Raw genomic sequence first — 9,999 nt, 5'->3', positions numbered from 1 at the left:
TGTTAATAATTTAGAATAAGTCTATATAATGTTAAGAAAATTCATTAAATAACTTAGTACTTGACTAAAGAATTCACTGAAACTGATACTTGGCAGGCTATTTGAAAAAAATCTGGATGAATGACAATTAATTGGGTTATTTAGCATTCTAAAGACAATTCCCCCTGTATAACTATTGGAATTATACCAATCTGAGAAAATTGTTGACTTGTTAAAAATGTTTAACATTACTTTTTGTATATATTAGATAGTGGAATGCAGACTAGGGAGAAGAATTCCAGAAAACAAACACACACACAGATAACGTTCTATATTGAAAAGAACACTTTAAGAAAGGAAAATTTGATGAAAGGAAAACATTTATATATAATTAATAATCTTAGACTGATAGATTTTACTTTCATATATTAAAAATGTAATGGCTATAATGACAAATCACTGGAAATTAGATTGTTGATACAACCAGGCTAATCAAGTAAGTGCATTATGGAACTTTCTGGAACTGTCTCTCAATGTTAAGAAAATTGTCATTTGAATAATTTCCTGAGTGATAAGATAAATTGGGCCTTGAACTTTAAAATCAATTTAAATAATATTAAATGGGTTAAATTTCATATCATTTCTGTTTGTAAAATGTATTTACCCAGAAAAGGTATGTTCAAGGCAGTTGAGCTTTCTGCCCTGAACATACTCATTTTCCTGGGTAGACACATTTTACAAACACAAAAGTTATGAACAAAATGTACCAAGACACAATAAACACATTCAAATAATGTAGCTGGCAGACCTTGTCCCTTGTAAATTTTCTCAAAATGACTCAGATGTGGGAGATGGGAGACAGGAGTCTATTAGAGTGACATGGAACTTTGTTTATTAAAAAAAAGTTCTAATCAATAGTTAACCTTCAATTTTGGAATACACAGCTTTTTTCTAATGATCTACCAAGAAAATTTAGTGATTTGGAAAATTGAAAAACTAGCATTAAATGATTGTTTATTTTCAAATATAGAAAATTTACATGAAAGTTCATTTAGTGTCACTTACAATCTGTTTTTCACATTTTCACAGCATGGTCAGAGACAAAGAGAGAGAAAAAAAGAATCAGCTTTATAAATGCTACAGAGTTTCCAAAGTAAGTGACTAAGTTAAAATAAGGGATCAGGGTTCTAAGTCCCTTAGTCCCTTCTAAGCTCTTAAAAACATATGATTCAATGAGTGAAAATTTCCAACCTCATGAGTCCTGTTATCTTTACTTTTTCACTACACTCAGGTGAAAGGCTTAACTCTTTTTTACATGTTTACAAAAGGGAGTCAGGGTGTTTAGATTTAACTGCAGGCCCACCCCTCATCCCATCCTACTCCACCCTACGCCATGTTAAGCAATGTTAGTCATCATTGCACACGCACATGACACATTTTTGAAGTATTTGTAACACTTCAATGGGGGCCAGTTCTGGAGTGATGATCCCTTCATGCCCTTTGCCCCAGGTCTGGGCCAGGCAGGGAGGGGGCCAGCTGGGCAGTCCCTGGGGTACATGGGGTTCTCATCCTGAATCTCTGTGTCTCCAGGAAAGCCGATGTGCCTGGGCACAGGCCTGGCCTGTGGGAGACCTTCCTCTTTTTCACTGCCATCCTGCAGTGTTTCTGCCTGATCCTGTGGGGAGCCCGCCACCGCAGACCTCACACAGCAGTGTGCTGGCCTGGGCTATATCCCTGTAGTCTTCCAGCTCAACGTGGTGGTCCACTAAGGTCAGACTCAGCCATGCTCCTCTCACTGACTCTGAGACCTCCTTACCCACTTTGTTCAATAAGAGACCTGACTCGAACAAGAACAAAAAACAAAACAAAACCAAAATAAAAAAACAGGTTTGGGTGCATGTGTTTGCCAATTTAACTCTACTCATCTCCATCATACCAAGATCATGGTACCCCACTGCGTGGTTCTCAATTTTGTATGAGAAAATCGTGCTTTCAGTTTTGTTGTCATTGGCAAAAAAGGGGAAATTTAAAAAAAAACCCTGCTGTGGAAGGGAAAAACAGACAAGGAAAGCAAACTGGTGAGTCCAATTTATAAGACAGGGTGAAGCAGGTGGATGGATTTGCCTTCCAGTGGCTTCTCATTTCACAGAGAATTTGATTAAAAACGCGTGTTAGCATAAAAGATCTTTCCCCTCCTTCTAGGCCTTCTTAGTCCTCTCTGCCTTTCTTGGACCCATCTCACTCTATTCTCCATGGCTCAACTTGTTCAAATTTCACTGTCCTCTCTGTTTCTTTAATTTGCTAGTAAACTGCCTTAAGAAATTTGCTGTTACTATTATCTCTTTCTTGAATACTCCTACCACCAATGTTTATACACTTCACTTCTTTCTAGTCTGTACTCAAGTAACACCTTTTTTATAGGACTTTTCTATCCAAGCTTATCCTTAACCCCAGCACTCTGCTTTCATCCTATTTTACCCTTATCTTGCTTTATTTGTCTTCATAATAATAACAAACTGAATATATATATGTACACACACATGCACACACACATCCTTTTTACATAGTAATTACTTTACCAGACTGTCACCAGATTGTCAGATTGGCAAATGCAGATTAAAAAAAAAAAGTTGTGTCAGTTCTGTGACAGCCATTCTTTGAATGGTATGCTTCGAAATTTGGCCACTGGCAGGCATTTGAAAACATTGATTTCAACAGTGTGGCCAAAATTTCTTAATCAGATAAGAGTGGGTCATTCTGCCTCAATAGTTTGTGCAAACATCATTTATGCTGAACACATGATTTTCTTCTGGGAGTCCGGAAGTTTGCTACATGATAAGCAGAAGTTTTCTATGCGAACACCCCCAGTACAGACCCAGGCACTATGTCTCTAATGAATTTTGCTCGTAGACAACATTTCACGTGTGTTTTCTTAGTTCACTGATGGATGAATGAATTGCACTCTGTGTGATTCCACCAAGGAAGAAGCCTTAGGACTTGTCAATTTGTGCTAAGTTTCCTCAGAGCTTTGCTCTATGCCCCTTTTCCTTTTTCTGATGTTGCTTTGTATCCTTTTACTATAATAAGTCATAGTCATGAATACAACAATATGCTGTGCCCTGTGGATCCCTCTAATGACATATCAAATCTGGGGATGGTCTTGGGAATCCCTAACAGCAGCCTAATGATGTAGTTTCTCTTTTAGTATGAATGTGAAAGCTTATCATTGTGAGTTGGTATATTATTAGAATACCAACGATCATTCTAATAATAACAATAATCTAATTATCTGCCATGCAAGGTGGATGTGATGGAATCTCTGGGCAACACTCTTTCAAGATGTGATTCTGCATTTCCTTGCCATTGTAAGTTGTTAGGAACTGTGATTTTATTTCTCCTTACAATATAACAAACTTCAGGTGCTGCGAGAATCGCTAGGTATTTTCTTGAAAAAGGCTAGGAGGTACTAAAGATAGATTAGATCATGAAGATATCAGAAAAGGAAACAAACTCCAGGAGATAAAGGTTTGCTTCCAACCAGTTTGGACATAAAATTATGAAGTAACAATTACATCTTCTCACTGATTACAAGAGAATTAATACAATGGAGATTGGCGTAGAATAGTGTACTAGCCATTATAGACATTATAGAACTTGAAGTTAGGCCATTTCTGGACCATATTACAGTATTGGCATCAGGTCTTTCTCTTTCTAGAAGGAAAATAAGAAAATAGAGTTGTGCAGGAATTTACTAGAAAAGTTGCTATTTTGCATATCTTAAGAATGAGAAAGTATTCTAAAATTGACTTTCAACATCAGACAGTACTCTTATGAAGTAATTTATGTCTATAGTTAATGAATAAATCTTTAATAAAGGAAGGAACTATCTGAGTTGAGATACAGAAGTAAATCTTTAATAAAGGAATGAAAACTAAAGAAAAAATTGCAAATCAGAGGGTTTCATCCCTTTGCTGTTAAATGACTTATTATTTAAGTCCAAACTCATTTTCTGGTCTTAATAACCCTCCTATGTCCATGGGGCTCCAATCACTGGCTTTCTTGATGTTCCTTAATTGCTTAAAGTTGCTTCTGCTTGGGCCCCCTGTCCTTGTGGACTCTGCTGCTAGAAAAGCTCCCCATCCATTCATTCATGTCTGTACCTATTATATTACCCCATCAGTGAGACTTTTTCATGGACCCTGAACTAAATCAGAACACTGTCTCATATGCATCTCAATCCCTTCTCTGTGTTTCATTTTATTCACAAGTCCCCTTTCCCTGCTCTCTTGATTCAGACATGGGTGGTTGCAGCATTGACTAGAGAAAAAATAGATTAAATGGAACATGTGGAAAATGATTTTTGAGTTTTAAATCTTTGTAAAATTGTTCCGTGAATCAGAATTGTACTGGATCTTTCTTTAATGATGTACTGGGTTATAGAATCATATAAAATCTCTAAGTAATTTTTTAGAGCCCAGTTGTCACTTTAATACGTAAGTTCAACGGGAAGCCAAAGAATTACAACACACATGTAGGAAGCTAGCGAGTTCTAACAAGAAACACAACATAAAAACAAACACAATCAATACATTTAGTTGACTCTTCATTGTATGCTCTAAACACTGCAGTCTTTAAGATATATTAGCTCATGTAATATTTCAAGAATTTTATATTATTGGTAGGTTATTTTTAAGGAAACTAAGGTTTATAGTATCTTAATTCCAATCCAATGTCACACAGCTGGTACAGAAATAAAACACAATACCAAATTCTTATTGAGCCCAATAAATTAGCATTTATCCAATCTTGGTTTTCTGTCTCTCCATTCATTAACATAAGCCAGTCTACACACTCATTATGTAATTTACAAATAACATAACTATTGATGGGACATGTATGGATTTTTTGCTCACTAATCAAGACTTATTTATTATTATGGAATGCTATTTCTGGAAACCATGCCCACTCAGAAGAGATGACATCTATCTGTGTAAAATTCCTATAAAGTCACAATGTGTAGCAAAAGTTAGTGCAAGCTATCTTTTGTTCTTAGAATATAATCTTTAATTTCATTAAACTTCTGCTGGTGAGATAAATGATACTCAACCCATGATTACTGTTCCCTGCTGACCTGAGATCTGACAATGTTTTAATTATTTCCCTGTTTCTTTATACAATGATTTAGTAATGCAAATGCAAAGGCCATTTAGACTGACATTGCACCATAATGAATTACAGAACAGAAAGAATCAAAGATTTAGTTTGTTAATATTTGGCACCACTGGTTTCACTTTTGAAATGTAATTAAGAGAGGAGGGTTTTCTTATTATTTGCATTTTATTTTCTTTTTGTGATTAATTTCACAAGCAATGTTGGAATTATAATTTTCTCTGTGTCCCAGTGTAACTGCATATTTTTTGAAAGTCATCCAAATTTGGGGGAGAAGGGATTGAGACATTAACTAATTGATGTCTTCTCTTTCTGGGTGCTCCACACTGTCATTTAAGAGTGAAGAGACTGCTGGTTCTGGTAACAGGGAGTTGTTATTGTCTAGTTTACTTGTTCAATGAAATTTGTCAACATAGCATATAGTCTACTAGTATACATATATCTTTCTTTGATTTTGTTCCTATTCTTGGTTGCTACTCCAAAATAAATAGAAATATTATTGGCCAAAATATGTCACCACTTTTCTCATGCCATCTTTCTCCATGAGATCATATTCGGTACCTTACGTAAGGATTCCCTGATTGTATACCTCTTCTAGAGTTTGGAAAATAGATTTTTAAATTAAATTAATTAAGCCTCAAGTGTTATGAAAGAGATAGATTGAGTGGCTGTCTTTCAAATCTAGAGTACCAACATTGTATTCAATCTTTGGTTGCTGTCTCATAGTCTAAACAAGTAATTTCTTACTCATCCTTGACCTATTTTTTTCATTAATCCTCATCAAATTAATCTTTGAAGACTCTCAATTCTGTCCTCTAAGGCATTTCTACTTCCACTATAGTCTATAATCAGTCTTCTGCATTATTGTACTTACTTAAAAGTAGCCCTTCAGCCTTCAGCATTGCAAAATCTCCTTTGATACCTAGCCTATATGCATCCATAGTCCACAATACTGTTAGAGATATATTTCTGAAATGAGTTTGGCTATCCAGCTCACTTATTTTAAGACATTTCAAGAATTATCAAAGCTTGTGGTAATACTCATCAAAGTTTTGCACCAGAATACACTTAGTAGATGAAACAGACAGTTTACTTATAGACAAAAACAAATTTCTGTATATAAAAACTTCTTTTGTGTCTCCTAATTAATTTTAAGAATCCATGAAATATTGTCATTCTCTTAAGTAGAAACAATGTGTGTTTTAGTATGAATATTATCTTTTTAATTACCCAATGTGGCATAGCTCTGATATTTCATAAAAATAGAACCAGAATTCAAAACAACTAAGCCATATGGCTAGTAACATTAGTAAAATGTTACTATGACATTTTAGACATTTCTGTAACTATCATTATCATATCCCCTGGCTCTCTCCAAGGTTCTTCAGTTCACTCTGCCCACCTTCACCAGAGCCAAGGTTAAGTGATGGCAAATGAAATTTTGTGTATTGGCCCTTTGAGAGGCTCTCTGTGTCTCCAGCTGTCTCTCGCTGGCAGACAGAAATCCTGCTGCTTTTCAAGGGCTGGATGTTACCTGGGTTTGTTTCCAACTCTCATATTGTAGGCTGGGGAGCCCAGCTTGGGATTTAGACCCCTACATTCTCAAGGGGAACACCCCAGCTGCTGAAATATCTTTCTAGTGGGAGCCCAGCCAGTCCTCTGATGTGTCCTCCATACTCCCTACCAGTCTTGTTGTGCTGAGGTGGTTTCTTCCATCTTTCTGTGGTTATAAGGCTTCTCTCCAGCTATTTTTCAGTTGGTTATTCAAATTCATTTTTCTATTATTTAGTTTTAATTCCTAATTGGTCCTGAGAGGAGGCTAGTGTAGCCTCCACTTACTCTTCTACCATCTTGGATTTTCCATATCTGTCAAAAAAATTTTTTATTATTTCTTGAAGGGAGGGTCTACTGACAATGAATATCCTCAATTTTTGTTTATAAGACAAAATATTTCTCCATCCATTTTGAAGAGTGTTTTCATTCATTAAAGAAGTCTATATTGGTATTTTCTTTTCTTTCAGCCATTTTAAATATTTTACAACTTCTTCTTCTTGTTTATATAATTTCTAATGTGAAGTGGTATAATTTTTATCCTTGTTTTTTGCACTTGAGTAGTTTCCCTCACACCCTTCTTGCTGATTCAATTTTTTTCTCTTTGTCTTTGTTTCTTTTTTAAAATAAAAGAAAGTTTGTTTAGAAAGTCATGGAGGTAGAAAAAGTGATTCTGTAGAAGGAATGGGCTCAGGAAACAAGTGACAGAAGCAAAAGAAGGTCTCTTGAAGCTTGAGAAAGAAAGCAAAGGTCACTTGAAAAGATGATCTGAGTGGGCATGTTCTAGAGAGTGAGAGCAAACATTGAGCTCTTCTTCTTGACAGTTTTAAATGCAGGGATTTTAGGGAAGGCTTGTGGTGAGGGTGGAAGAATCTCAGTAGAATATTCATCAGCTTTCCATGTATATCCTTTCAGGGTTGTGGTCTCCACTGATTGGTCAGTATCAAGGCAGATAGTCATTAGTCTTATTACATTATTCTTACAATATTATTGATGATTGTGCCTGTACTGTACTTTACATTCCCATGACTATAGTCTATTATTTTAAAGTTGTTCTGTCTCTTTCCAAACTCCAGAGTTTATCCAGTAATTCCAGGTACAAAATGGCTATGGTGGCAAGAATCGTGTATATTAACTCACTTAATTTTTTTTATCTCACCAAGACTTCCTTGACACTTCCATGTCTGAGTGTCCAAAATGCCACTTCAGAAGCTGATGCTGAGCTCCTATCATGGCACCGTTATTTAGGGAGACAAGCACATCACCAAGATGGAGGTTGATTGCAATAGACACGTGAAGGAAGAGTACAGCAAAGTTGCCTTAAAGATGTATTGACCCTTACTACTTTGTAATCAGTGTCTATGGAGCCTACTAACCAAAACGTGAGCATTCCTACTAAGTTACACAGTTATAGTTCTCCTAAATTCCAAGGGACAAGTTCTTGTAGGGTAGTTCTTTCTTCATGCTTTTAAGCACTCTCTAGGCTTCATTAGCCTTCAGTAGCCTCTTCCTCCCTCTTGTTTCTCTATATTTAGATATAGGCAAAAATTTCTTGATATTCAAAGACTCAGGGGGCATCTTATTGCTTGTTGGATGCCTTAGCTACTGTAAATAGACCTTTGTGAAAAACTCTTCAGTTAAAATCTTTGAGGTGCAGAGTGGTTAGACTAACAGCTGAAGGAGACAGCCACAAACAGTAGATTCCTGGAAGTCTTGAAAAGACTGCCTAAGGTCAGACAGGGACAACATCTGACATCATCAGAGGCAGATCCAGAAAGTAAAAACAGCGGTCTACAACCAGAGAAGTTCACACCACAAAGTCAGGAAATCAAGACAGATCAACTTAAAAGCAGAAGCAAAAGAGAAGAGTGGCACAAATAATGGGAAGACAAAGAAATACCCCACACTAGAAGGGAAAGGAGGAATCCCCAAAAAGAGAAAGAGATGAAATAGAGGCAAGTAAACTGTCAGATATTGAGTTCCAAGCAATGGTTCTAAGAAAGCTCAATGAGCTCAGTGAGCTCAGAGAGAATTACCAAAATCTACATGGAAACTACGAAGAACTTACTGCAAACTATATCAGCATGAAAAAGGACATAGGAACTATCAATAAGAGACAAGAGGAAATGAAGAATACAGTTTCTGAGTTGAGGAACACAGTAGAAGGAATCCAAAGCAGGCTAGATGAAGCAGAGGACCAAAGCAGTGAACTGGAGGACAAGATGGAGAAAAGCTCCCAGAAAGAGCAAGAAAAAGAAAAAAGACTCAAAAAGAATGAAGAAGCATTTAGGGAAATGCCAGAAAACATGAAACATAATAATATCCATATAACAGAGATACCAGTGGGGGAAGAGGATGAGGAAGGGATAGAGAACTTGTTTGAAAAAGTAATGATGGAAAACTTCCCCAATGGAGGAGAGAAAGAGTCACACAAGTCCAGGAAGCACAGAGGGTCCCATTCAAGAGGAACCCGATGAGGCCTACTCCAAGACACATCATCATTAAAATGGCAAACATCAAAGACAAACAGAAAATCCTAAAGCAAGCATGGGAGAAACAGGTAATAACATATAAGAGAGCCTTGTTACAGCTAGCAGCTGACTTCTCAACAGGAACACTATAAGCCAGAAGGGAATGGCAAGAAATATTCCAAGCAATGAAAAGCAACGGTCTGCAACCAAGACTGCTCTACCCTGCAAGGCTCTCAATTAAAATGGAAGGTGAAATAAGGAGTTTCCCAATCAAAAGAAAGCTAAAAGAATATACATCCACCAAACCAGCACTGCAGAATATGCTAAAGGAACTGCTTTAAGATGAAGAAGAAGTTTCTATGAATACTTAGTTCCTTTCACAGTTGCCAATACTTAATATTACCAATATTTTTAATACTCATTAATCTGATTGTGACAATGATGTTACTGTAATTGTTTCTTTACTATTGGTTTAAACTAAACCTATTTTTGTATATTTCTTGCTTATTTCTATTATTTTTTTAAAAAAAACTTTAAACGACTTTTTGGTATTCTTTATCCATTTATCAATTAAAGGTTTGTAGAACTTTTCCCCCCCAAAAAAAACAAACACAAAAAAGAACCTTTATTAACCCTTTTTTAGAAGTGTTACAAATACTTTCCTATTCTATTACCTGTCCTTTAACTTTTTTATATGTATATTACTATATAGTTTTAAATATTTAATATTTAATTGAAAGTCATCCAAATTTGGGGGAGAAGGGATTGAGTTATATTGTCAATATTTACTTTACAGCTGCTGGGGTTGAATATTTTACTTCAGGTCATG

Source organism: Pteronotus mesoamericanus, unplaced genomic scaffold (assembly GCF_021234165.1).
Source record: "Pteronotus mesoamericanus isolate MK-2021 breed Mesoamerican mustached bat unplaced genomic scaffold, CSHL_Meso_final contig_90, whole genome shotgun sequence".
Lineage (NCBI taxonomy): Eukaryota > Metazoa > Chordata > Mammalia > Chiroptera > Mormoopidae > Pteronotus > Pteronotus mesoamericanus.
Note: the sequence above shows the minus strand (reverse complement) of the source record.